At 39.6% G+C, this 27,839-nt stretch overlaps 1 protein-coding gene across 2 annotated transcripts in view; it reads right to left on the reverse strand.

Moving 5' to 3' along the window:
- LOC124161219 (PR domain zinc finger protein 1) overlaps positions 1 to 27,839 on the reverse strand; it is a 278,646-nt gene that overhangs the window by 127,240 nt on the left and 123,567 nt on the right. For both annotated transcript variants that reach the window (XM_046537482.1, XM_046537483.1), the window contains one exon: positions 1,388 to 1,444. The gene's annotated coding sequence lies outside the window, so the exon portion shown is untranslated. The remainder of the gene's footprint in view (positions 1 to 1,387; positions 1,445 to 27,839) is intronic.

Below are 27,839 nucleotides of genomic sequence, written 5' to 3' on the forward strand. Positions count from 1 at the left end.
ATAATGTTAGTATATATCCATGCTACCATCAAATTACACTACACTATCCATGTAAGATGCATCAAAATTATAAAGTTTTCAATTAACATGTACCTTTGCATTACTACGCATTCGTTACTGCTGGAATGAGGCTAAAATTGGTTGCTATTTCATCACGGGGACAAAATTATGGTCTAAAATCCATACAAGTCTATCTCTGAATAGTTGCAGCTATATTCGAATTGAAGCAAAATTATGAAATTTATCGCTTGAAGGAGATGGTATTAATATTTTAAATATTAGAATAAATTATATGTACTACGGAAATAGTTAAAAATACATAAAAAGATTATCAAGCTAATGTAACAACGGTAAAAATATTTTATATAAATATCCAATGCAGTTAATTCATGAAATAATCTCGCATTATTAACGAGAATCGATTATTACTTTACATAATTTATGGCACACAAATATTGGATTTTAGGAGGAAACAAAATCGACAATTTGGGCTCATTGAAATGGTTTGACGAAAAAAAATTATTTGAGAATGTTTACACTTATAGAATTCGGAGGAGAAATATTCATGGTAGAACAACGCAAAAACAAGGTACTGTGCCTCAAGTTTCATATTGTTTACTAGTTTCAAAGACTTAGCGCCATTTTCAAGGCCTAAAATGATATAGTGTTAATCAACAATACTTTCAATGGTTCCGGCTCAATTTTGTGGAAGTTGAAGTTCACAAACGACAAAACGACTTCGTTTTCTTCCACGGATTTACAACATATGTGTTGTAACAATATGTTTAAACCTCAAAGGGTCGTTGTCAAGTACAACAATTTTTAGCGTGTCGTGTCCCTCCAACCTTCTCAAGTCCCTTCTGGATATAAATTTACACGGCATGCTCAAAATTTTTGTACTTGAAAATGACCTCTTGAGGTTGATACATTTTGTACCAAAAAAGTAAATCCGTGGAAGAAAACTAGGTTGTGGTTTATCATTTGTGATAAACAATACTGCTCGTTTTGATAGTGTAGAGAAGCCGTTGAAAATGTTAGAGAGCATTTATAAAACAGTACTTTTTTCCTTTGTTCTACGATGAATAGTATTTAGTTCCAGTATGTACCGCTGGAATCAGTTGATTTGATTCGGAGAAGAAAGTTATGGATGCAATGATAGAAGTGCATAAAGTTGAGAGAGGAGGAAACCCCAGAAGGACCCAAAGCTCCTGCGGTCCTTTTGGAATCTTCATATATCGCGCTGCCTACTCAAGTCCCGGCGGGAGCATAAGGCAGCCGTCCTCACCTCCGTCCCTGAGGCGTCCTCAGCGAGTGACTTACAAAGGAACGCCGCGAGCATGAATAAACATGTGTGAGCAAGAGGTGGAAAATGCAACAAAACACTCACCTGAATCCCTTGTCCTATTCAGCCTCTGCACCGACATTCCAATCGGCGTGCATATCCCTGTGGAGCAGAAAAAAGATAGGTCGTGAGTGACACATGCACAATATTGAAAAAGATATTTGATACATAAAGAAGCATCTAATAAGCCATGGCAAAGATTTTTGAAAAAAAAAGGAATTGAATTTAGTGAATGGAAGTTGAGATACACTCTGTCTCCAACATTGTTTACATCTGCCTATGTTGGTAGTAGAGTAGAAATTGTAAATATCAGTATATTAATATTATAATATAAAAAGTTATGCGGCACCTCATGACGAGTAAATTGTTGATAGCTATAAAGACACACGCGATATTTCTCCTTAATTATCCGGAAATATAACTCGGTTACCAAAACTCGTCATTCAAAGACATTATCATCTCGATGCAAGAAAATTTATCCAACCCACTAAATCACTTTATCTCTTAATGAACTGAAAAGACCACATATTTTGCGCAACCTTGGAGAATATTCCCATTCAAAGAGTCAAACGTTCAGTTCGTTGTTGTTACTTTACGATCATTTGTCTCCAAGGTTGAGCTTTATCCGGCACTCTATTCGGGACTCATTTAATCACACGGGAGGTAACCCATCAGAGCAATCAAAATTATAAATAAAAATCATGAGACAATTCAACCCTATCATTGAGGTCATCTTTTCACAGGATTGGATGCATGCATATAAAAATATTGCCACGGCTTCTTGATTTATTTTAGGTGACGTAAATGACACACAAAGATTGTTCACGAGGCATATTTTTCGTGCGAAAACCACATTGTGTTTTTTTTATTGAGGCGGCGAGTGGAGGAGAGGAGAAATATTTCCTCTCCTGTTTTTCAACAGCACACGACCTCTACGTCACTCCTGCCCCACCCCATGTCTCTCTGTTTCTCTCTATCTCTCTCTCTCACTCTGTCATTTCGAAAAACTAGATTTGGACCAAAGTTCGTCGTCCTGAGCAAATTTAATATCGATCCAAAAGAGCTTCGGATGAAGTGGAGCTGTCAAGCCGGCTGAATTAAAGGGAAGGATTTTGCTGAGGTGCCGTGAGAATGCCCGCGGCTTCGAGGAAACCAACTCCACTCTCCGCATCTCCTATTTGGAGGGCATTATATTTTTCCGCCGCTATTACTGTGACCTCTTTGATGAGATCATATTTAGATAAGGGTGAAAAATACGAGGGCGTTTTTATCGGGCGATTCAATGGCAAGTTATATATGTGAGGCTTTATGACGGGAGAGAGGAGCTTACAGTAGAATAAGAACGAATTATTTTCCTTCCAGTTCACCCTAATCCGGGAGATTTGCAGGGAGATAAATGCAATAGAACGACGATTTTTTATACATACATACATCTGAATCATAAACTATCCCACTAGAGTGTCCATAATATGAGATTTTATCAACAATAAAGGATTCTTCTTTTTTACGATTTCTCATCCAGCAGGAAAATTTCTATAAACTACCATAAAAGATGTTCATCTCCGTTGCACGTATAATAAATTTTATTCATAGTGAAAAACCATTTAATAAAATAATGGTGCAATGCACTTTTGTGTGCCCATTTCGAAATTACTTTATTTTTTCCACATAAAATTTAATGTAACCCTGTATAATTTTATTTAATTGATAAATTCCTAACAAAGAAGTTTCTTTTGCGGTAAATGTACCTCATCCAGCGTTATTTCAAAATGAAAAAAATAAAGAAAAGAGATAATGAACTTAATTCAATTACACTGTAGGACATTAATTAGCACATGAAACAATGTAGTTAATGGAAACACGCTATGGGCGAGGAACCATTCATTTCATGCTACACGAATGAAATTCATCTTATAAGGCATAGGAGAATGAGCACATCCCGATATCTGCAGATGGAGATTTAATAGCCAAGAGAAGCATGCGAACGGAGGTGTTGCGCAAGAAACGATTGAAAAATTAGACACGGACCTTACGCCCTCGAGATGATAATAACACAGTATTTCCCGGAATATCGCTCACGCGATGATGATAATCACAGCCTCCATTAACGCCTTTGTAAGCGTCATTTCTCACCAAATCACCTATATTGTGAGGAGGCACCTTGCCCCGTGCATTTCTGCAACACGGCACACCCTCGTGCTCTTCCCGGTTGCAGCTGCTATCCTCGCGCAGGGGCAGTGATTTGTTCGGGGGGCACTGGGGCGTCGTCGCGAGGACATGATAAATACGCGAGAGAGGATATCAGGAGGGTCCCAGCTGAAGGAAGAGAGAGAAATAAGGGTAAAAATAGAAATAAGAATAAGAAAAGAAAAACGCCAAAGGTTCCGCATTTCTCAGCTCGACGCTATTTCCGTGGAGCACAAAGAAGGATGGTTGGGGAAAAAAAATAGAAAAGCGCCCATGCGCGGGGCGCCGTGTGATGGCTTAGGAACGCTTCGGCGAAGGAGTTGGGGTAGGCCCTGGTTTTTTCTTGTTTTTGGTAAGCGGCCCCCCTGTCTTGATCCGCATCCATTTTTCTCCTCCCTGATTCCCCAGTCTCGTCGAAAATAAGAATAAAAAATAAATAAAAATAAGACGAACCGGAAGAAAAATATCGCGGCACGCGATATCGCATGCCGGGAACGATATCAGTGAGTCGGACCAGTGGACCCATTGAACCGATCCGCGTCTTTCCGTAACCACTCTTTTTTTATTAAGACCACATAACAAAGAGGGTGTGAGGGATTTTTAAGATTCAGGGACTTACGGCTCTTTAAACTTTGGACGAGTGCGAGGAGTAAGACCCGTTGAAATTGAACGGAATGGGGCTTGGATCAAAATTTTTGACTTTCACTGAACGAATCAATTTTTTGAATGGATTCCTCCTCAACTATTCTGTTACACCTTCTACACAACCTTACGATGATACAACTCGTTATGATAAATTGTGAGAAACTTTGTCATTTTCTTGGTAGCATAGCGTAAAATTTCCTATGCTAGAAGTTATAAACTCGCGGCCCTTGAAGCAATTTAATTATATGCGCTAAAAAATTAAGCCATTATTCTTTCGGGTGTTAAGAAAAGAAAGAAAAGTGAGATGTATTGCTCCAATTAAGTACCTCAATAATTTATTGTCAACATTATGCGTTGGGACATTTTTGGTGGTGTACTTTACAGATATGCCTATCATAAGAGGCGGATCAAAGATGTGGTTCGGATACTCACTTTTGCTAAGACACACCAGTCTCATAACTTTGCCTTGAAGGCCTTCTTATTTCATTACCCATCTCTCAAATTTTAATCTTTTCTTTAAATTGAGGCACGTCCACCTATTTCTTCCTTTAGACTCTTTTATTTCTTTTTTTCACGAACCGCCCAGCGGTGCCCTTCCCTAGCTGTCACTCAGGCGAGGAAAAAAAATCGCCCGCCCTGAAATGTTTTCTCTCGCGCACGGCTCTGACCGTGAGTGGGCATTTGTATCCGGCTCTTCTTGGATCGGAGGAGGGCGCGAGCACAGGCGGAATATTCGGAAGGCACACGTGGAAGCGGAGTGCAGTGCTTTTGGTACATCAGGGGCCGACCCAGGACGGCGGGTACCGACACAGGAGAGGTAACGCAACCGTAATTGCGAGTTTGCGTGAGGAAAAGACGGTAGTGCGCTGAGATATACATTCGCTGCTCTTTTGTTCGCGGGTCCGTTGAGATGAGGGGTTGCAGATTGCATGAGGGTGCATTATGATACACCGGCAATGCAGCCTAACTCCTGTTGGGATAACGAGAACGGGAGCTGGAGAATTTTTGTCGGAAAACATTAATTAATACTTTCCAAGCCGCACCTTACGTTCTGTATCTTACGATGCTTCTTGGTGACCCTAATAGATGGCATTACTGTTTGATCACTCAAGTAAGGTGCTGGGCAAAGTAAAAATATTTGAATTCCGTTTTTGTCCCATTGGTCCTTAAACCTAACACTAATAATTTCCACCGATCTATTCGTGAATAAGGTGCAATTTTCTACTTTTGTGAAATCAAGGCTTTTCCTGATTTCAATTTAGCCAAAAAGCTAAAACAAATCTTAAATCATAGCAAGAAGGTATATTTTAAGATGAAATTACATAAAAATTCTGCCACGCAGCAACCATTTTATAATTAAAGCAAATAGAATTTATTTTTCACTAAAGGCGTTATTTATTCCATAATTAAATGAACATGGTTTCATACGACGTACCCCTTTGCAAAATATAATATCTGATATTACTATCACTAATTCTGAAAACAAAACTTGATATCATGGATTGTAAAAACTCAAAATTAGAGTAAAAACCAGTTTGTCCTCTTTGTTTAAATGGTACGGCACTGACAGAAGAAGAAAATTGACTCTCGTGGAAGAAGAAATGCGTGTAAAACGGAATTGCTCTTTCCGTTTGATGTGCCGTAAAGAGATCTGGAGAATATGTCTTTCTACTTCGGTTACATCTATCCTATGGTACTACATAGATGACGGAGACGCTCAATTTATTTCCACACATAAAATCAACACGTCGATTCGCGGCTTACCTCTGCCGTAATAATATCCCGAGCACACGAAACGGAGGTTTATGGAATTCGTATTTTTTTATTCTCTCGATCACCCTCCGATCCGTCCACTCGTCGACGCTGAATGCAATTTGAAGGAGAGGCTTATCCAATCACTTGCGATCCACGGAACCGCAAAACGAGGCGACCCACGTGTCACGGAAAGTACCCACTTACGTCATCCGGAGTTTATATCGGATATCTCCAGGCATTGATTTCGTTGACCTTACCCCTCCCTTAAAGGTTGGTTTCCACGTAAGAAGTGGAAGATTTTTACCACGGGGTTCACGCAGAGACCTCTCTTTCAAATTGAGCTCACATGAAGCATATTCGCACGAGAGACTGCATTTGCTGGAAACTTTTGTGGATGACGTCGAAGAAAAAACACCAAACCGCTTTAACGCTTAACAGGTGACGTGCGGTCTGAGAGAAATTTCTAAAATTATAAATATTTTCAAAATTACTATTTTAAAATATTTACAATCCCCGTGAGAGTCATAATGTTGTACAATAAGGACATATCACTCTTAAAATTTAACGTTCTTATTAATCATTTCTGAAAATTTGCAACTGAATTTGATAAGCGGTCTATGAGACCTCACGTCACTAATTTGGAAAAACCAATAAACGTAATGCTGAATTTAAGTATACCGGGACTAGCCACGGTAATAACTTTTACGGGAGTCACCCGCAATGCACAATTGTGCGAAAAATCCACAGAGAAAAAATCATTCGCCTTGACCGGGATTCGAACCCGGATCCCTCGATTTCCGGTCGAGTGCTTTAGCCAGTTAAGCTACCGAGGCGTCATTCATCCCTGTGGAAATTTGTGGACTATACCGGACAAGGTGGTATGGACTGCTGAGCATATTATGCGACGAGCAGTCCAAATCGTGCGCACGGCGCCACAGCCGGAGAGTAAGGTCCGAACTTTGAACACATATAGGTGCTCTCTCTTTGACGAATTTAAGTATACCGGGACTAGCCACGGTGATAACTTTTACGGGAGTCACCCGCAATGCACAATTGTGCGAAAAATTTGGAAATTGTGGATTTTTCGCACAAACGTAATGCTAGTGGAAATGATTCAAAAAGTTGTTAAAAACAATTCCTAGTGATTTTTCAAGAATAATAATAATAATTATTAATTTGCAAGGAAGAATTTTAGTGGCATTACGTGGATGATTAAATACTTAATTTAAAAAGTGCGATAATAATAACAGCTCAAGTGTTTTTGATATCAGTTTTTTGATCCTGTTTCAAATAACGATGTTTATTGAAAAATTGGCTCGTATTGAAAATGCATAATATTACATGTAAGTTTCAGAATATTTAATCAGTCAAAGAAACATTAAATTAAGCAATAAAAATGAATTTGCAACGTTTTATGTTTTTTTATTGCGGTTTCCCGGACCGCACGTCACTGATTAAAGGTTAAAAATTGTCACAACTTTGGGTTCATTTAGGTACAAAGTATTAACCTCTTCGATCGCTATAGAGCTACTAAAAGAGCATTCCATACCACCAGCCAAGTAAAGATATGACTGAACTATGAATGGAACACATAAAGGAATAAATGGTGTAGGAAAAACGCAATGAGAAATTGTCAGATATCGATAAAAGAGTGCAGGGTTTTTTTAACATTTCTAATCACACACCTAATACGCACACTGACAAATGAGATGAAAGTCCGCTTGAATTCCAACTCCTACCCTGTCAGCTTCATATCTATGCACAAAAATAACTAACGAATTTTAGATTTCTCTCTTTGAAAGACTCAGAAATATTGCTTAGTAAGTTGATGTAAAATATGAGAGCAAATGAATTCAAAGACCAAGATTTCCTGAATAAAATTGTTCATAGAGAATGCGTAAGTCACACAAGGATTCAATCTGAAGGTTGGCTTGGGTAGGTGAGGGTACAACTCACCCCGAACAAAGCCAAAGGCTAGAGAATTTCACGAATTCCCTGGGAAACCTGCACTTTATGAATTTTGTTTAGGAGGTGTCCGAAGGCTTTACCAAGGAGTTGAACCCGGAATCCCTGGATTAACAGCCATACGCTCAATCCACTAGGCTGCCATGCTCCCCTAACTGTGAAAATAACTCTTAAAACACGCATTTGTGGCCATAATTCGAGGCTACTTATACATGGATAGTTTACGTAATAATAATAAGCTCGAAAATATCCTCTGAAGACAAAAGTAACGCATACTAGATCTGATACTTTAATTTTAGACGCAGCACAAAAAAAAGACGCGAAGTCGCGTTGGTTATTTTTCCATCCACCTTTCTGCCACCTCCGGAAACGGGGTTGGTTAATTATATTCGGCGATCGCTTTGATTCGTGTCCGAGCGGCCTCGACGCGCTCTCAACGACGAATGGACCGCGGGATGCGGCGGAACGCGGAAGTTGGCTCGGGTGCAGGAGGAGACGCACCGAGCGGAGGGATTGACAAAGGAGCATCGGGCGGACGCAGGCGCGAACGGAATCGAGAGGAGGAAGCGGCGCCACACCCAGCAGGAATCTGCACTCGCACTAAGAAGCACACCGCACGCGGGATATTGGAATCGAGGAAAGCGCATGGGATACAGGATATAATATCACTTACTCTGCCTTCGAAAATTATACATATATTCTGGTGGTTAAGTGAACCGATATGGGTGCGTATAAAATACAATAGGAAACGAAAACAGCAAAATAAATCATTTGATACTGAAATCAAAACATTTTAACGAATATATAGTCCTATCATATAGGAATTTGGTGGAATTTTAACTAAATCATCTTCAAACAAAATTTTATAGTAATAACTTATCGTGTGTGATGATGCATGATGATATTCCAAAAAAAAACACTTTCCAGTATATAAATCATACTGATGATATGTGAGCAGTAAAATCAAATTTTAAAGGTTTCTCATGGAAGTTGGTCATTTTTTCCATATAAGAATAAACTTAGCCACTTCTATAATATATTACTTAAAAACTCAGGGTATTGCACTGAATTGTTGAGGCCTTTACTTTGTAGAATTCCATATTTAATGTTTGGAAGGAAATTTCTTAGCTTTTCTACAAAAACACACACTTTATTGCCGACTAGTTTCGGTTACACTGTCTTGAGAAACACACTAGTCTTGAAAATGGTACGGTGTAACCGAAACTAGTCGGCAATAAAGTGTGTGTTTTTGTAGAAAAGCTAAGAAATTTCCTTCCAAACATTAAACTCAGGGTATTATTTAAAAAGGCAGTAATTTTAAACAAAATCTTGTGGAAGTGACTAATCACATTCTTCTTAGACATTTTGGTTGGTATTTGAATGAATATAATTTTAAATTAGCTCCTGGTATGATTAAACTAGGGTTCGGGTTTGAATCATTTGGTGCCTAAGGCTTTTATCCTCGAGTACTGAATTGGCTGGTTATCAATCTCGGTTTTTGGCGTATAAATATATGAAATTTCAGCGTATTTACAACGAAATATTTCGATATGGTTCTTCAACATATAACAAACTGGAAATTACTCGAAACTAGAAATACCTTCACTCAATTGAATATCACACGGTGTCCAGATCCACTCACACCAAGTGCCAAAAGCATCATATAGTATGCAAATTGGAGCATTTAAAATTTCCAAGTTAAAGTGATTGCAAGATTTTAAGGTTTACATGCAATAAAACAATGAGGATTCAAATCGACCTGAAAAAAGACAGATATTACCAAAAAACTAAAAAGCTAAGTAAAATAATCCTTCGAAAAACTTTTTCTCATGCATGTTATATTCACATTTTCGAAGAATTTTCTGGCAGAATTTTCGATAAAACTTCATTTAAAACTCGACGAGGTAGTATGGGAATCGAACTACATTAACACTTTATTATACCACGGGTTCAAGCTAAACAAAAGAAGCTTCCCTCAGTTCATTTCCCTGGGAAGGAGCGAATGCTGTGGGTATATTCACCTCGTGATTTCCCATCCTCCGTAGCGACCGGAGAGTAAAGGGTATCAACGAAAAGAAGAAAAACGTAGAGCGAGCACTTAAAGAGGAATGGGTGAAACAAGGTGACCTAGAAACACGACAACTTGGAGAGTGTTTTACGTGTTTGTGACGCGGCAATGAGGAATACGAAGACCGCTCCGCTGGGGGTGAAAAGTAAAAGGTTAGGCGGAGAGATGGCACCACCGTACGTACACTCGGAACCCTTGCTCCCGCCTTCGCCGGCCGTTTTTTTCCTCATTCAAATTTCGATCTCAGCCCCACAGAGGGGCAACCAACCACAGTCCACTGCGGTTTCATCTGTTTTCTTTTTTCAAATCCTTCATTTTAAAACTGAGCGTTCGCGACTCAGGATTACCACAGTCGTCGTTTGCAAAGAGATGCTACACTTGAATAAAAGATACAGTGTCCGGCGTGATGCGGTGGAAATCTTTGATATTCATCTTATTAAAAAAACTTGTCTGTTTCCACACAATTTTATTTTTACCGACGATGGTTTCGGCAGCTTGTGCCATTGTCAAGGGGCCTTGACAATGGCACAAGCTGCCGAAACCATGGTCGGTAAAAATAAAATAGTGTGGAAACAGACAAGTTTTTTTAATAAGCTGGAGATACTACACGTCTAGTTTCACGTAAAACTTTAACAGAAACGTAAGTGAAAGGTTCATTGCCATCCTTTCATACTACTTGCACGAGACTTACTACAATAGAGTGACACTGGGGGATCTCTAAAATAAAAAAAAGGTTATGTAAACTATTTTGGAATACCTATTCTTTTTTATCGCCTAGATTTAAGAAGCGTTTACTTCTTTTTTTAATAGGATACAGACATGCCTACTTAGAAAGATTGATATTTCTAAGTATCATCTGAAGGTTAAAAATCAAAATATAATCACTGCCGTCAATAAATTACCCAAACATGTTAGCAAACATATACCTTTAGGAATACAGTCTGAATGAAAAATAATGCGGTCAATATAAAAGTGTATTCATCATGTACATCTTACATCTTTTAGGCAATTGGACATATGAATGAAGGTTTGGTACACAGAAATATATCAAAAGGTCATAAAAAGAATGCAGGTAATTAACGATGAATAGAAATAAAATTTTGTTTTCACAGGACTTCAGTACTAATTTGTGATAGAATTTACTCTCATAATTATTTGCGCATAAAGATTCCTTAATTAACCATTATGCCTAACGGTGGCGTGAGCAAAATACATACGAAACGATGATATTTTGTAAAAAAAAGTTAGAACTGGGAAACAAAAAGAGTGTGCACGTGGTTCCAAAATCATTAGCGCAAAGCACTCTACTTCGCTCCGCTAACATTCGCTCCGCTAGCATTCGCTCGGTGGATTTTATTTGAAAACCTTGACCTATCAATCAAAGTGACTCATAGACATCTGTAGAAAAGGGGTAAAAGAGATGAATCTGTGGATAGGAAGGAGGTGGTAATCGATACATATCTGGGAAGTCAATTACTGATATCAGTCCCTTCCTCGGCTTCGAAGAGCTAATATTATCTCAGGCATTGCACACGCGGAAATCAATATGACCTTCGTTAGACGATGAGGAGCATTCGCGGAGGAATTTTTATTTATGCCCTCGGGAGGAGGGAAGGAGGTCGAGGACTGGCACAGGACGAGATGGCTGTTGCACTCTCAATCCACGGAACACGCCCAGGGAATACACGAGGGAAGACTAAGAGGAAAATAAGGTTATGGTAAGAGTATTCCGGAAAAATAGGCGTAGAAAACCTACCCTATTTTTCATTGCACTTAGAATAATATAGAAAGGGATTAAATACACCCCATATTTTAAGATATATAGCAATGTACGCAAATCAAATATTTACCAATGAGTTAGAATACAGCTTAGGTCACTTAAGAGTATTATGAACAAACAACACATTAACTATCTCTTAAGTTGCTTGGATTATTGAGTGGAATTTATTTCAAATTCGACCAGAAAAAATACTGAGGTGTCATCAGCCGAGATTCAAACCCAAGCCGAGTACAAGCTCAAAGGTTTCTCGAAAAATATTACATATATGCATAATTCACTAGATCATTAGGTCTACGTGAAGAGAAAAGCTAAATCTGTACAAATCGTACCATTTGGTTGAACTTTTACACCCACCTTATTAAGGATTGAAAATATTTGTCTTTGAGACAGGCAACTTATCACTTGATGGAGTGCTTCATCCCTTCCCTGGGAAATATTTTGAAAAGGAAGCATTAATGAGTAAAGAACTCTAAGAAAAACTAAAATTATTCAATGGCGAAATGCTAAGGCACAAAATACTCAGATATATAACCAATCCATGCTTTTTATCAGCAAATATAAATATTTTTTGAACGTATTCCCCTTTTAGAATACATCAACTTTGTGCCCCACGAGAACACTGTCGTAGGTTTGAGTAGGTCATGTGATTCAACCGAAGAAAGGTATTAGAAGGGATCAAGGGATATACCTAGGAGATGATTGCTGGCAGAGAAAATGAGAGAGGAAACGGATGGATCAAAACTCCTTTGGCTCTCCTTCAGCGACGCTCTACGCAAATTCAAGCCAGTGGGATTTATATATTATTTACGCTGAGAGCTCCGGAATATTCTCACCAAGAACCCTCGCTCTCATTTATTTCGCAAGAGCAAAGCGCCAAGCAAAAAGGTGGCCAATATGTAAAACGTTAGCTCATTTGCACGCACGTACGCGCTTCGTTGGCCGTAAGCAAACACATTACGTAAATGCTGTTAGGCCATACAATCAGCATCAGCGAACTTATTTTAAAAATAGGGGTATATCCCACATTTCTATGCACATAATGACTCAAAGACGAATAATTGACATATAAAAAAGCGCAATAAATTTTTCAATTAAAAACATAAACTGATCTTTAACTTATTTTGACGGTGATTCTTGATCACAAAGTATAGACCAAAGGTTGAAAAGGTAGGAACGCCCAAAACTAGGGGACTTTGGGGGAAAATCTTTTAAAACCAGGGTTCTAAGTACATAAAGGGTTTTAAACTAATTTTAACCCTTTTCAAAATCGAAAAACTTCATTTTTTTCAAAGAAATCTTTTGTTAATTCATGGTTTTTCAATACTTAGTTTTCTTTAATGATGACGCAAACTAATTTTGTTTTGTATTTAGGGGGGTACAGGGGGTTCGGACCCCCTTTGATCTCCCCCCTCGCTACGCCACTGTGTACCAATAGAATAAAAAAATTGACATTGGGACTCTCTCAACCCGAGAAATTGAAAAATTCCCGTCCCTTTCCTGAACACACCACCTCGTATGCAAACCGAGTCACGGGAAGTCATGCGTTGGGTCACGCAGCCACCCACATGCATAACGCATGTGGGCTCCCGAAAGAGAAGTGCACATCGCCCGAAATGGAGAATCGGTGATGCAGCGAAGCGACCCACTTAGCCGCGAATCTCTCCACGTGTGCGTCGTGAGACGAAGGCAGGCCATGTATGCACAAACGCCGTTTGCCCTTTTCAAATCCTACGCCATATCCCAGACACCCTTATTCCCTCGGCGCTATTTTTCTCCCCATCTCCCACTTCTCTTTCTCTCCCACCCTAGCATACGCACGTTATCACCCCGCCACGCCCCCTCCCAACCCCCTCGACACTGTCGCTCTACCCCTTTGATATCGCCGCCGATGCGGCGACAGGAAAAAAAAAACATTCGCCACACTAAATGGAATGAAAATAATGGATCCGCGAGCCTGCAACCCGATAATTAGTCGAGGAGATTGTCGATGGGAGATGGCTTGCCGGGTTTCGCTTATAGTAGGGCCCTCTTCGCTTCTCTAGCGTTCAGGTGTTTTTCCCCGTCCCGTTCCTTCCGCTCCTATCCCATCCCAGAGGCGTCGGCGGGCTCCTATCGCGGCGGCGCCTCTATCCTTTTCCCTTCCTCTCCAGCCCCTCCCCGGGTGATGGGGCGTATAAGCCACTGGCTTGGTTCCCGGCCCCGGTGTGTTGTGTCCTCGAAGGGCTCCCCTGAGCCCCCATTGATTGTCGATGAGAGAAGTGGGTGCACATAAATTTAGCGCGTTGCATGCTCCGCTCCAAATATAACACATCATTTTTCCCAACGCCCAAATATTAAGTATTGCAGAGTGAAAACATTTATTAAAATATTTTGCGACAAGTAATCCTGTTGAAAACTATCATATTGAGAATTATCATACAGGGAAAAATGTGTGGGAAATTCATAAGGATTAAAGGTATGGACCATTATAAGGAAAGATTACAAGTTATCATTAAAATATGGGTATATAATATAGAATGCAACAGAGACACACTAGCTGGGACTAAAGAAATGGAATTTGTCGGTGGATTAGAATAAATTAATCAGTCAGTGATTAAATTTGAAAAACCACTGTAAGTTTCTAGCACAACAACCTTGCTGACAAATAGAAAACACGAAGATAGTTGTAAGGATGAGACACAATATAGGAACAAGTCTATGAATGAGTGATTTGGACCCATCTTTGTAGCGAAAAAAATCTTTCGAATATATATACGTTTATGTTGGAGAAAGAGAGAATAGACAAATACTTTCAACTTCAAACGAAAGAGTCGAAGTCATTGCAAGCCGTTCTCGCCGCTGTAACTCTCTGGCTGGAAACTTCGCGAACCCGAGGTACGGAGTGGGCGAAGGCGCGGATTTCGGAGCGAGATTTTGTGTCAACTTGGGTCTGGGGATGACTGGCGGCTTGATTCAGAACCAGGGCGCCGCCGGGCTGCCACAAAAAAAAGAAAACAGATTTGGCAACGTGCAATCCACAACACACATACGCGTGAGGAAAAGGACCAAGTGACGCTTAAACTCCCCACCTTACCCCACATTCCCCTTCGGATTCCCTTTCTTTACCCGGGCACCAAGCGAAATAGCAAGCTCTACTTTAATCTCCTTCTTAATAATGGCGATAATCGCATTGGTTTCCACGCAATGCCACAAAAATATATATCATACACGCTACACGAATAATTTCTCAGAGGCATATAAAAATTAAATACTTTCTGATATTACCAATTATGTCAAGCATTACTCACTCTGCTGGGACTAACTTACATGCATAAGACTAACTTACATGCTAATTAACTGTTCGTAATTATTTTTTGTAGGATGTAATGCTTTTTTAGGGTTGTGATAATAAGTTTCAACGCCTAATGATATAAATAACACATCTTTACATCACGATCTACTGGAACAATTACATTGTACATCAGTTAGAATTTCTACAAATTTTTCTTTAGAAATAGAATTACCACGAATTTTTATGGACCTTTGTCTCATATTTGAATTGAATGAAACAGAATCCCCAGGAGATATAAAAAAGGTACACAAGGGTGTATTTTGGAGATAAAAGATATATTTGTTTACGGGGCATCAGAAGCGCTAATCATTAAGTATGGAGAAATAACATGCATGTTATTTAATTTTTCCTAGAGGAATGCTCAAAGCAAAGGAATACCGCGAATAAATTTGGTAGTATAAATTCGATGCATTGGCCCTCTCTTCCAGTGAAGGCTTTCAATATTATCTGCGCCATATCAAAAATTTCAAGTACCTTGAATGACCTTGGTGTACTTTTCCTTAGTCACCGTAAATGTTAAGTGCTGCCAAAATTTAAACTCAAACATTTCCTCGAAAATTTTTTTGTCAACAATGGTGTCTAATAGAGATTACGTATCTCAAGAAGACCTTGGGAAACGAAATTAAGAATAGAAACGGCGATATAAATAACCAAGGGGTTCCTAATTCATCCGAAAATCCTCAAACGTGAGAATAAATCGGATGCACCTACGTCATTACATAAATAATAAAAAATAAATGTCTAAAATATGAGAAATAATCTTCACTTACAAAAGATACCATAAATATCCTTCCAGAAGGCATATCCTCCCAAAAATTCTCGGAAGCCGTTTTATCACACTCTCGCTCGAAGTGTTTTTTTTACCTCATTTCCACAAAAATCCTTCCTTACTCTTTTTCTACCCTATTTTCTTTAGAAGAGGACCTTCATGAAGTACCTCTCTATCTCCCAAGCCAAGCACACCGCATACAAAAAAAATACTTCTCACCAAGAGTCTCATCTTCGCCTTATTTTATTTATAATCCGCATCTATCGTATCTTCACCCAACGCGGGATTGATTAGAGAAGAATTGGGCAAAAAGGTACGGAAGATTAAAAAAAATTTAAAAATTTTCCCAACCGTTCACAAAGAGGAAAAATAACTTTGGAGAAAAAAACCAATTTAAATGTTGATGTGAAGATATTTTTTTAGCCAAAAGAACCATCTTCATCTCCTCCCTCTCTATACTTCAAAATCCAAAGCACCACCACCATCTTCAATAGAAGAGATTTCTATCACCCTACCCTCCCCGCAATGCCCGAAAATTTTCGGCGCACGCGCGGTGTATTCTGGGTCCTTTTATGACCTCCTTCCTCCTCCCTTCATCCCTCTCTTGCTTTTAGCATCTCACCCGTTCCCAACCCTTCCACATCACTTCTTCACTTGACCCAGTTTCTCTCTACCCTTTGCATCCCCCCACCACTTCCACAGGGTCCAGGGTTACCTCCCCCTCTCAACACCCTGCCCCTATCTCCTCACGGCGATACTACCCGCAATCTCCCCACTCTTCTTCGTTTTCATATTCTCTCTTTCATATTCTCATCGACACCAACCATCCTCTCCATCGAGAATATCTCTCTCTAACATTTTTTCCGAAGAATCTACAAACCTCCCCATCCTCTCTGCGCAATTTCAATCGCGATTTTTGCTAGTTCATCAAGAATATTGGTTAAATCGAAACTTGAAGCTTTTACGTGGTGGAAGGGCTCCATATTAATGATGAAATACACTTTGTTACCTCCTAAAATTCACAGAGTTTCTATTTATCACCGGTTTCGGTTATTAAACCATTTTCAAATACATGTACAAATACAGGATGTATTTGAAAATGGTGTAATAGCCGAAACCGGTAATAAATAGAAACTCTGTTAATTTTGTGGAAGTAACAAAGTGTATTTCATTATTAATAAGAATATTGGTTCATAAACAAAAATATAGTGTAAAGATAAGTAAGAAATTGCAATATTTCCACTGAATTTATTGCGACATTTTAGAGGCTTTTTCATAGATCGAAAAACCAAATCAACCGCCAACCAACAAAAATATTTGAATGTTCAAATATTTTTTTCTCCAATGATAAAGAATCAACATAGCGGAGAGGAGGTGAGAATGGGTTTCGCACAAGAGAAGTGAAAGAGAATTATATCGTAAACGCCGAGTGTAAATGAATGAGCAGTAATCTGAATGCACAATATCCTGAAAAGATTTTTCGAATAACTTGAACTGATACCCGCTATTAACTTAATGCTCGTTAAAAAGAATTTAGGGAATACAAAAAACTTTTCATTGTAGTATTGCATAGTAGATTTCTGGAATATTGTAGTTTCTAGGTTAAGAGCTATATAAATGATAGAATCGAATGCAATTGAAAAAATTGTGTGAAGAAATGGAGGGAGTAGACATCCAATAATTCTTAAGCCACATCATTCGGTTTACATATAAAGCATTAGTATAAATTTGTTGAATATATAGTATGGAGAAAGAAAGAAAATGAATACCAAATGAGCCTCAAGCCATAGAAATAACGTGCGGTTAACATCAAAAGTAATCATCACCAGAGTCACATCTTAACGCAAACGTCTCCGCCGTAATATACAGAGAAAAAAAAGAGTTAGCTCAAGTGTACGGTGAAGTGGGAGGGGGTAAAAGCATACGGCCTTGGTACAAGTTCGCCACGGGGTGCCATCTGCTAAGGGAAGCAGTGAGTGATTCATAGGGCTTCGCTGGGGGTGGGTTTTGTATGACTTTGACATTTATCCCCGTCACTTATTTTCCGCTTTCTCATGCGGCAGACGTGTACTTAACTCCAATACTGTTTCCGCCCGTTTTGCACTATGACTATCTTTCAGTTTGACTTCTCCAGACAAAACCGCGAATCCTAATTTCTCGAAGGCATAAATTCTGACCCAATTAAGCTCCAACAACTCGAAAACGCCATACCTCCCCAGAGATCTTGAATTTGAGTGGAGCGCCGCCCGTGGGAGACAAGAGTTTGATTATTAGAATGAATGAGACTTGATGAGAATGGGTATAATCAGTTCATCTCAAGCAATACTAATTCACCTCTCGGGAATAAAGCGTGAATTATTTTATGAAAATAAGGTCCCTTCGAATGGTAAAAGTAAGTCTTTACCGAAAAAAATTTAGATGTCAAAACGCTAAAGAAGGATAAGAAACGTAATAATAATCAAATGAATATTATTTTTGCACGAAAAACATAAACCCCAGTGAATTCAGTAACACATAATTTTATGATCCATTTTACATAAATAACTACTCCAGAAAAAGCGAAATGCATCGAGCTGATATCTGAGTGGCTTAAACTCTGCTCAGTTTTTTTAATGTGCAAAATAATAATTTAAGGATATTTATCGTGATGAGTAACATAGAAACGGGCGATACAAATGGCTTGACATAAAATTTATGACGTATAACCAAAAAATATGCATATAATTGCTAATCCCGCTGAGTCCAAAAAGTAATCTTAATTACCGTGAATAATTGAGAAGAGATCCGATGGAATACAAAAAATAACTGAAAATACTCTAATAATGGCATATTTATCCGCCATACCAAGTGTTCACAGCTTTGATACGGCTCTGTACAAAGTACACTGACTCTTCCCGGGAATATCTCTCTCAAGCTATTCTCTCTTTAATGACTCGTTAATTTTATTCTCCATAGAGGAAGAAAATGACGGGGTTAATAGGGCAATGCCTTGAGGCTTAAACGCACATAGAGCATAGAGCCTAGCAAAAGCAGTCATCCCCCTCGACTCCTTTAAAAAACAAGAAACCCACTCCCTTTTTTTACGTGCACCGAGCTGGAGTGCATCAAAAGACGTCACTTGCATTCTTAGGCCACTCTCCTCCCCCCACCCCCGTCCAAAGGGGGCGTAAACTTACAACCCCCCTCCCCTCTTTTCCCCGACATTACTATCTCCCTGCTTACAATACTCCCCCTTTACTTCCTCCAACTACACTTTCTAATCGTCCGCGTCCATGCGAAAATGTAACACATACAACCTCACCCTCTCTCTCCCCTCCTGCCAGGGCCTACATTTATAACTCTTCCCCACTCTTTCATCCTATACAAGGGAAACTCACCCCTCTGCCCAACTAGAGCACACCAGGGGGCGGGGGGTGGAAAAAATCCATATTCACCCATCTCCTCACCTTTCAACCACCACACCCCCCAGCCCTTCAATGCTTAACTTCCCCTCTCGGCTGCGGGGCCGTTACTCAATGAGTAACTCGCGCACTTGCAGGGCGCAAGGCTAAACAGGAGCTTCCATCCCTCCCTCCATCCGAAGGACTGATTTTTTTTCACGTTCACTTCGCCACCAACGAAAGGGAGCAGGTTGGAAGCGTTGATAGTATGATGACTCTTAATTGCTTCGGTGTGAAAAATTGAGAGACGTTTTAAGTAATAAGTATGTTCATAGTATGAATGCTTTGGCAGAGATTTAAAAACATTTATTCCGCCATAGCGGACGTTGCACCCTCATTCATCATGGTATTAATAGGTGCTCACAAACGTTTATGAATAAGACGGCCACTCAAAGTGAACAAAAAATTTGTGACAGTATAAAAAAATTTAAACAAAAAACAATACCTTCGACGTGGTTGGAACGTGGACGTAATGGCGTAGCACCTTGAACGATTTCTTTCCGGGATGGAGTTTTTTTGAGGGGTTCCAATGGAGTTTAAGCTCATGACCGATCAGTAACCTAACTCTCTTACCCGTGGCCATAATATTCCTCTCGATAGGAAAAAACGGCCACATTTTTTAGGGCCAGTAGATTATTGTCATAACTCAAATTTACGATCATCCCTGTTACTTTAACCATTTGCTAACCATTTCTATAAGCAATCATACTGCATCCCATCATTATATTCAATCAAGTAACTGTTTATTCTCCATCTCAATGCTAGAAATCCAGCAGTCCTCCCATACTTTTCCGTGTAATAAGTATGGATATTTATAAACATGTATTTTTAGAAATGAGATGTTAAAGTTATTTACAGTATATAATGTTGAGATACAGTATGATTGCTTAGCCTTACCATTGGTTTTTGCGTGAAAAGAAAAAAAGTTTCCAACTTAAATCAGGTCAAGAGCAAAGAAATTTTTCTGGGGTCTGAATACTTCATGTGAAAATAAACTCACTCGTAGTTTTTCGCAGGTTTTTAAAAGTGCAAATCTATGTGATTTAATTTAAATTAGAGGGTACTTCCTTTTCCTCATTAAAACGCGTGGATCGCAGGAGTGTTAGGAGGGGTAGTAGTAGGGGCGGTCACCCCCCCTAATTCCGATAAATGCAAAGCAATATCTGGGTAAATGGGTCGGCGCTTCATTCATAGGCGAGACGAACTAGGGGGCGTAGTTCTCCCTCCCCCAGTCTGCTGCACCACGGCAACCACCCCGCCTGCACCCACACCGCGCCGCCGCCGACCGTACGTTTTTCGTCCTCCATCCGAATATTATCATTTTTTTCCCTACTTCCTCCACCTTCAATTGTTCCACGGGAAAAATTAATCCCGTAGTCTCGTAGTACCATTCATGCGCTCCACTCCCGAAGTAAAGTGAAATTCAACACTCCTTAAAGAGTTCAATTGAAGGGTTACGTCTCACTGTGCACTCAGAGAGGGCATGCATTCCTCTCCTACAGTAAAAAAATATGTGCCCAACAACTTGAAAGATTCACCACCCTTTCCACTCCGTGTACCAAACATAATTTGATAAATAACTTCATCCGGCAGGAACCTAATTTTTACAGCCTGATTTTTACATTAGTTATTTTTATTATTCTTGTTTAAGTAATCAACCAATTAAGATTGGTTACCATGGAGTATTTAAGAAGTATTCTTGCAGTAACTTCCGCCTTCATGGAGTTCCCCTTTCCATTCAAAGCAAAGCTTTCTCCATTTCATTTTCTCTAAAAACCCTATTCTCTTTTTCCCTCTCTCTCGTTTACCGAACATTCTACCCTCTTACCCTGTTTTCAACATCCCCTCCCCGATCATTACTCGCTACATGCATACCTTCAGCCTCCTCCGTATCTCATTTAGAAATCACCTCTCCCCATCCACCATATCCAGCACTTTGTCTCTTTCCTCTCCGCTTAACTGAAAATTGAGCTAAATCAATCAAACTCTCTCCTGCTCACGCAGAAAAAAAAATATATTTGGAATATTGTGAAAATTATTGTTCAATCGCAGCAGGTTTCATTACACGCTAATGTGGCAACCAGACAGTGTGAAAGATGTTTCCAGACAGTACGGTTACAAACGCAGTCTACTATAGTTATTAACGCTTGAACAATAAAATACCAGATTTGTCAGCAATTAATAAGTGCAATTAGTATTCGTCAAACACCGTGTAGGGTATATAGCGTAAAACTATTAAATAAAATCATATTCCCAGCATTCCCAAGCTAGCAAGAAGCGTTATCTTCCGACAGCACCCACCATAGAAATGTACATGTTGCTCATATGAATAATTCTAATTATCCATGTTGTTATATCCGCGTAAAGAAAGTTTGATAATGATTCAATAGATGAATCACTCGTTTGCATGTTTTTGAGCCGGTTTTGGAAAATTTCATTACAGGATAATAAGCAAGTAAATAAGCTATGGTATAACTCTTTCTCGGGTATTTGTTAAACACCCACCCTTTACCCCCGCTTTCACCCTGGTGAAAATGGACGACTCGTCTGTTGAAACGCTAGTGATATGTAACGAATTAAACCGGTAAAAATTCTGATAAGACTCCACGCAAAAGTATTTAAGCTATTAACCCTTTTCACTTCAGTATAAATGATGTCCACCTATTTTGTTGCATCATTCTTCTCCAAGCCTTTCCTACACATCTTACCTATCAATTCAAACACACAATTCTCTTCCTTTCCCTTTTCGGGCAAGTATCTCGCCTCCATCATCGAACACCCTCCCCCTTCCCTCAGCCAAAGAAAAACCTCAAGTCGCGAATTCCTCTCCTTAGCCTCGCGGTCGCACCGGGTGAGGATTTGCAAAAAAATAAAAATTAAAACCGCGTCATCTTCTACTCAAAATGCGCCAAGGATAGAATGTAAGAGCCGAAGGCCATTTCCTCACTCTAACACACACGCTCGCTAAAAAAACAACTCTCCTTAATCCTTCTCCACCTTAAAAAAAATACCCTTAGCCAACCAACACTCCCTTACTTTTCCCCCTCCCATATCACAAAACCCTTATACCCTCTCTCTCCCCCCCTCCCCTCACCATCAACCCCTTCCTTGCAACCCCTCCCACTTTCCGCGAGCAGTATTGATCCCGCTTCCCATGGCAACCGCTGAGATCAACAGTTGGGGAGGTGAGGACGGTCGCGCTCGAAGGGTGGGGGGGGGGGGAGAAGGGGAAGCTGTGACGTTGAGGGGGCAAGGGGCGGGGGGAGGAAGGCGGGAGGGGTGGCGTGTAGGAGGGTTTGGGGGTATTGTGGCAAGGGTTTCTCCGCGTGGGTGGAGAGAGGGGGATTGTGGGAAGAGAGAGAAAGAGAGCGAGAGAGAGAGTTCCCTGAAACAGCAGCCGTGGGAGAGGAGAGTGGGTGGGGAGATGGAGGAGTTTTTCGAAGCGTAGGGGTTGGTATGCCTGGCTATGACGTCACGGCAGGCCCTGACCTAACCCATTCGCGGGAGGCGTGGGAAGTGCGAGATAGTTTTTGTGCGGAGGAACGGAGGGAACAGAACGTCATAAGACGGTGGGAAGACACTGATATCTCATCATAAACCATCCTAAAAAGGCCTTATATTAGGTAATAAAGGTAACAGTTACATGCACTCCATAATTTTAATCAAATTCAAGAACTCAGGTTCGAATTGGGATGGAACTATTACGAAGTCAGATAATTGGCATCATAAAATCAGTGTTAGCAATTCATTATTTTGATTATTGAAACTTAGTGCTAGGTAAATTATAAAATAAGGAACAAAGAGTTTTGCTCTAAATTATGAACACAGCAGTGCGAAAAAAATAATATGAAATGTGCAAAAAATTCTATTCTTAAATATACGTTCATACTCTTCACGTTGGCCAATAGGATATCATTTTTACTTCTCCTAATAAATTTGCTCACATAAATTTAACACTGCAAACATCATGTAAAAAGTATAAAAAATATTTTTTGCAACAGGAAGAAGTTTATGCGTTAAATTTTTACTTTTTTTTACAACCGCAAACAAATTAAAAGCGTCAATTGAGGAGTGAATGTTCTGCGTGAAGCACTGACAGCCAAGGAGCTATGACAATATTTACCTAAAGCCATCAGAATCAACTCATCAATCGATCGAGGGTTTAAGGAAATTAAAGCCATTTGAAGCTTAGAAAACTTACACCGACAAAAATTCGGCGGCAATAGAAAGTAACTTACATTTTCGTACCATTGAATGAAAACAAAGAGAGGGGAGAGAAAACAACATGAAAAAAATAATCCATATTTATGCATTAAATAATATCTCTAGCAACATTGGCACGCTCAATCCCTTCATAAACCCTGAATTATTCCAACAGGGGCAGTAATGCAAATGAAATCATTAAGACCCACTTATAATTGAAAGTAGAACTTCTTTTGTATTTTCACTTCTCTCGGCACACATGTGTTGACATTTAGTTTCTATTCGCTAGGCCTTAATGGCGACTACAAAACATATGACTATTCTTGAGTACAAGTGGCGAAATATCAAAGATAGTTCCAGAACATTTACGCAAGGAACGAATTCGCTTATGTCTTTAAATACCCTCATTTATACGTTGTCAAGCTGTTTTGACACAAAATTGACGCAAGCATTTAATAATAGCGCTCTCTCAGCTACGTGAACCATGAATGTTATCAATTATTTCCTAATTTATGCACGCAATGATCTATCAAATCGCTACTGAGAATTTAGGGTCCAAATGACGTTTAGGATTTAATGCACTGCTATAGGAAAACAGACGAAGGAGGTACTTCGGCGGCGAATTTTAGACGTAAACAGCCACGACGTGTGGTACAAGCCTTGGCAAGAATTCGCACTGCATACAACGTGGAAGGAGTGGCCACGCATATTTCTTTTCTACACACCGAAATCTGGGTCACACGGCGCGCAAAATAATCCGCGGAAAACAGCGAAGAATCGCGGGGGCGAAACAAAATGGAAACCGCCAGCGGAGAGTTATGAGCGGGTCGCCCACAGGGTAGGGGAAGAACCGCCACTCGGCAGTGATGAAAAACCTGGCAAGAGAGAGAAGGGCCAAATATTCCCTGGTCCGAGGGAGGAGGAGTCACAATTTGGACTTCATTTTCGTACTTGCACAAGGGTTTTCCGTTCCAAAATTCGCTCAAGGACTTTTACGACTTTCATGCTGGCAAAAGAAAAATGGAAAATTCAAAGAATTTAAGGCCGTCATGTCCTTCTTTGATATATTCTGCGTCTTCACTTCACTACTTTCTACGTAAAATTGTGTCAGACATTAAAGTTTATTGATTAGAATGCAAACTGTCCTCGGGATAGCAAAATTTTCGAATTTAACGAAAAATATTCAAGCAAAATATAAGAATGAGTATCGCTACACTTCTGGTACACAATATGGTTCATTGGAAGGTCTAAATTTTCAACTATTCCGTAACCAAAATAATACTTTTTTGCACACCAAATTGGCACAAGAATTTTCAATTAGGCGTTTCATTACGAATGCTCCAAATAATTGATTACTGATTTCACTTCACTTCCTCCCACCTCTAACATCACCTTTACATTGCTCCCGACTTGTATCTGTATAATAAGAATGGAAATATTCGAAGTTTTGCTCTACGATAATGGCAAAAATCCTTCCTTGGTCGGAGAATAAAGTATAGTAATTTTACCATCATTTTACACTCTTATCGAGCACGTCAAAGTATTACAAAAACACATTAAACTTTCCCCAGTGTGTTTTTCACAGTTTTTGCATAGTCACCACACCAGTTCACTTCCCTCTACCGCACAACAAAGACTATTACAGCCCTAGGGGAATAATTTATTCCTAAGAATGACTCGGCCGTAGACGCGTTCATCAAGGAAACAACTCCAGGGGACTGGTCCATCTGGCTCGGATGCTGTGAGTGAGAAACGCAGGCAAAAGAAAGAGAGAGTAAGGCAGCGCAGAGAGGATACGGAGAGAGAGAGAGAGAGAGAGAGAGAGAGAGAGAGAGAGAGAGAGAGACAGGATGGCATGGGCCAACGCCGCGAAGTGTTGTGAAATGATTCAGGAAGGAGAGGCTATAAATAGATGCAAGGAGAGAGTGCAAGAGGGGAAATGTGCGCCGACTTAAGGAACATAGCGAACAACTAGACGAAGATGCACCCTCATGAAAATACGGGGTAATCATGAAAGAATGGGCTTGAGGAATTCTGGGCAAGGTGCAATTTATTTTTGTATTATTTCGACGCATATAATAAGAGTATAAATGTAGGTAAGATTCCTGAACTTCATTCTTCATCAAGGAGAGCTCTGTTGCCATTTTCGGAGAGGAAAACTTGAATATTTTTTATTCTTTTATAACAATGAGAGCCGGGAGAAGGGTTATGGTGAGGTTAAAGGTAGAATAAAATGAGAAAATAATAGGGAAATTTCAAAGTATTGTATTAGCGATGCTTTCTTGTGGGGGTACATATTATAAATGTTTTAACTGTACTCTATAAGCAACGCAAATATGCGTAAATGAATTTCTCGGGCCATCGAACATTGGTGCAGGGACCGGGGCTCTAACAAAAAATGTTTAAAATGCCCACAATTCAAGTAAAAACCTGAAAGGGCAGGATACCGACACTTGAAATTTTTAGCTAACCACAAAATTTATCTTTTTACCATTTCACTCACATTATGATGCAGGAGTCCCATACTTTCCACGAAGCTGTTGTAAATACTAACCTTTTTACGTATTGAGTAGCCTATTTATTTGGATTTATAAAATTCATTCCATTCAATGCTTAAACAAGTGGTCTCGTCCAAGGACTTGCTGTAGGTACGCTAAATGTATAATTCTCTCCTTCACGCCCTCAATTCCCATGTTTTGGGTGTGCTTTAAGTTTTATCGCATACCCAGAGCTTCATTTTTATGGCCAGCGAACGAATTGAGAATCAACGCAGAATACTCAAAGTCTCCATCGTTACGAGTGCCATTTCATCGTACGGGACAGTACACTTAAATTATATTCTGGGAATTAAAAGAATTGAATTGGCGGCAAAAAAGATGGGAATCATAAAACTTAATATTCATATTTGCGTTTAGCAGAGAATCTATGATACCATTCATACGACATCCTTAACAGATTAATTTGACTTTTCACCTAAACTTGTTCATAAAACACGGTAACGCTGGCGTATTGAGAACGCGATAATCCAAAAGGAAGCATGTTAATGGCCGTAAATATGAACAGCCACTGGTGGAGAAAAAAGTTGCAGCAATATGTATAAAAACTCATGCAAAAGAAAAACCTACCGCGGGGTTGGAATTCGAACGCAATGGTGCAGCATATTGAACGCTTTGAGATACATTGGAGATAAGCCTTTTTGCAGCGGTGAATGAAATAAGTGGGCGAGTGCGAAATAAATGCGAAAAAATCTTAAAATAAACTCAATTCGCAAATATGAGAGGTATTGAAATAAGCGAATAACAGCATCGGGACACCTAGATGGATCCTACGGAATTCACTTGATAGCCGAGCATATGCTTAGGGAACGACCTCGGAGGTGCCAGAATAGATTTTAGTGGGAACGATAAACTATATTATAGTAAAGGAGATAATAGTGCCATAAGGATGAGAATGTAGAACGAAGATTGAAGACTGTGAAATAAGAACACGGTTGTTAATTAACTGGAGGGTTCTTTGACTTAACGCATTTATTTACTATGCTACACAGAATCGAATATCATTTTTGTCTCAAAAGGAAAGCGTACGTATTAAATCACCCATTTTTCTTGAAAATCAATAATCTCAGAAATAAAAAACAACTCTTGCCATTAAAATGCTACACGAGATGTACAAATTAAAAGTTAGTTAGTTAGTTAGGAAAGTCTCAGTTACTTCGAAAATTGGGTTTATGCCTGAGCATATCGTGAAAGAATACCGTTCTCGAGAACAGCAGCTAAGAAATGGATTTCATATCAAAGAATACAGTCATTCATACAAGGGTTTGCTGCATGAAAGGCATAAGAGGCAGTTGAGCCAGAGAACAATTGAAAGCAAAGCAGGGGAAAGCCATACGAAGGAAGAGACGGACTGTTTAACCAAAGACTACTGGATATCCACTTGAATGGCTGTGCAAAGTGCATTCGACTTAACGGGACTTTTCCTAATATTACGCCAATGCAAAGGAGCAAGTCCGCCTCACCTCTCAGCGAAACTAAATCCCTCTACACGACCACTCGAATTTGTTATGCAGTATCCTCGCTCTCAGCACATATTCCTCCTTTCAAGTTTCTACTTGCAATTGCAAACTCCCGCAATTCAGTCTCGCCATTCCGGGTATTCAGATGGTCCGCTCTCCAGAGCATTGCATGTCTTTTTCATGACCGAATATTACATGAGTATTTCCTTTGAATTATCCGTCCCGCTTGCCTAGTTATTTTAAAGCGGACGAACAATTTGGCGAAGACAATGTAAAGTGGGATTTGGTAGAAGCTAAATGATGATATATTTACGGTGAATTGAGAATTGTTAATTTTTT

The sequence above is a fragment of the Ischnura elegans genome, chromosome 6 (assembly GCF_921293095.1).
Source record: "Ischnura elegans chromosome 6, ioIscEleg1.1, whole genome shotgun sequence".
Lineage (NCBI taxonomy): Eukaryota > Metazoa > Arthropoda > Insecta > Odonata > Coenagrionidae > Ischnura > Ischnura elegans.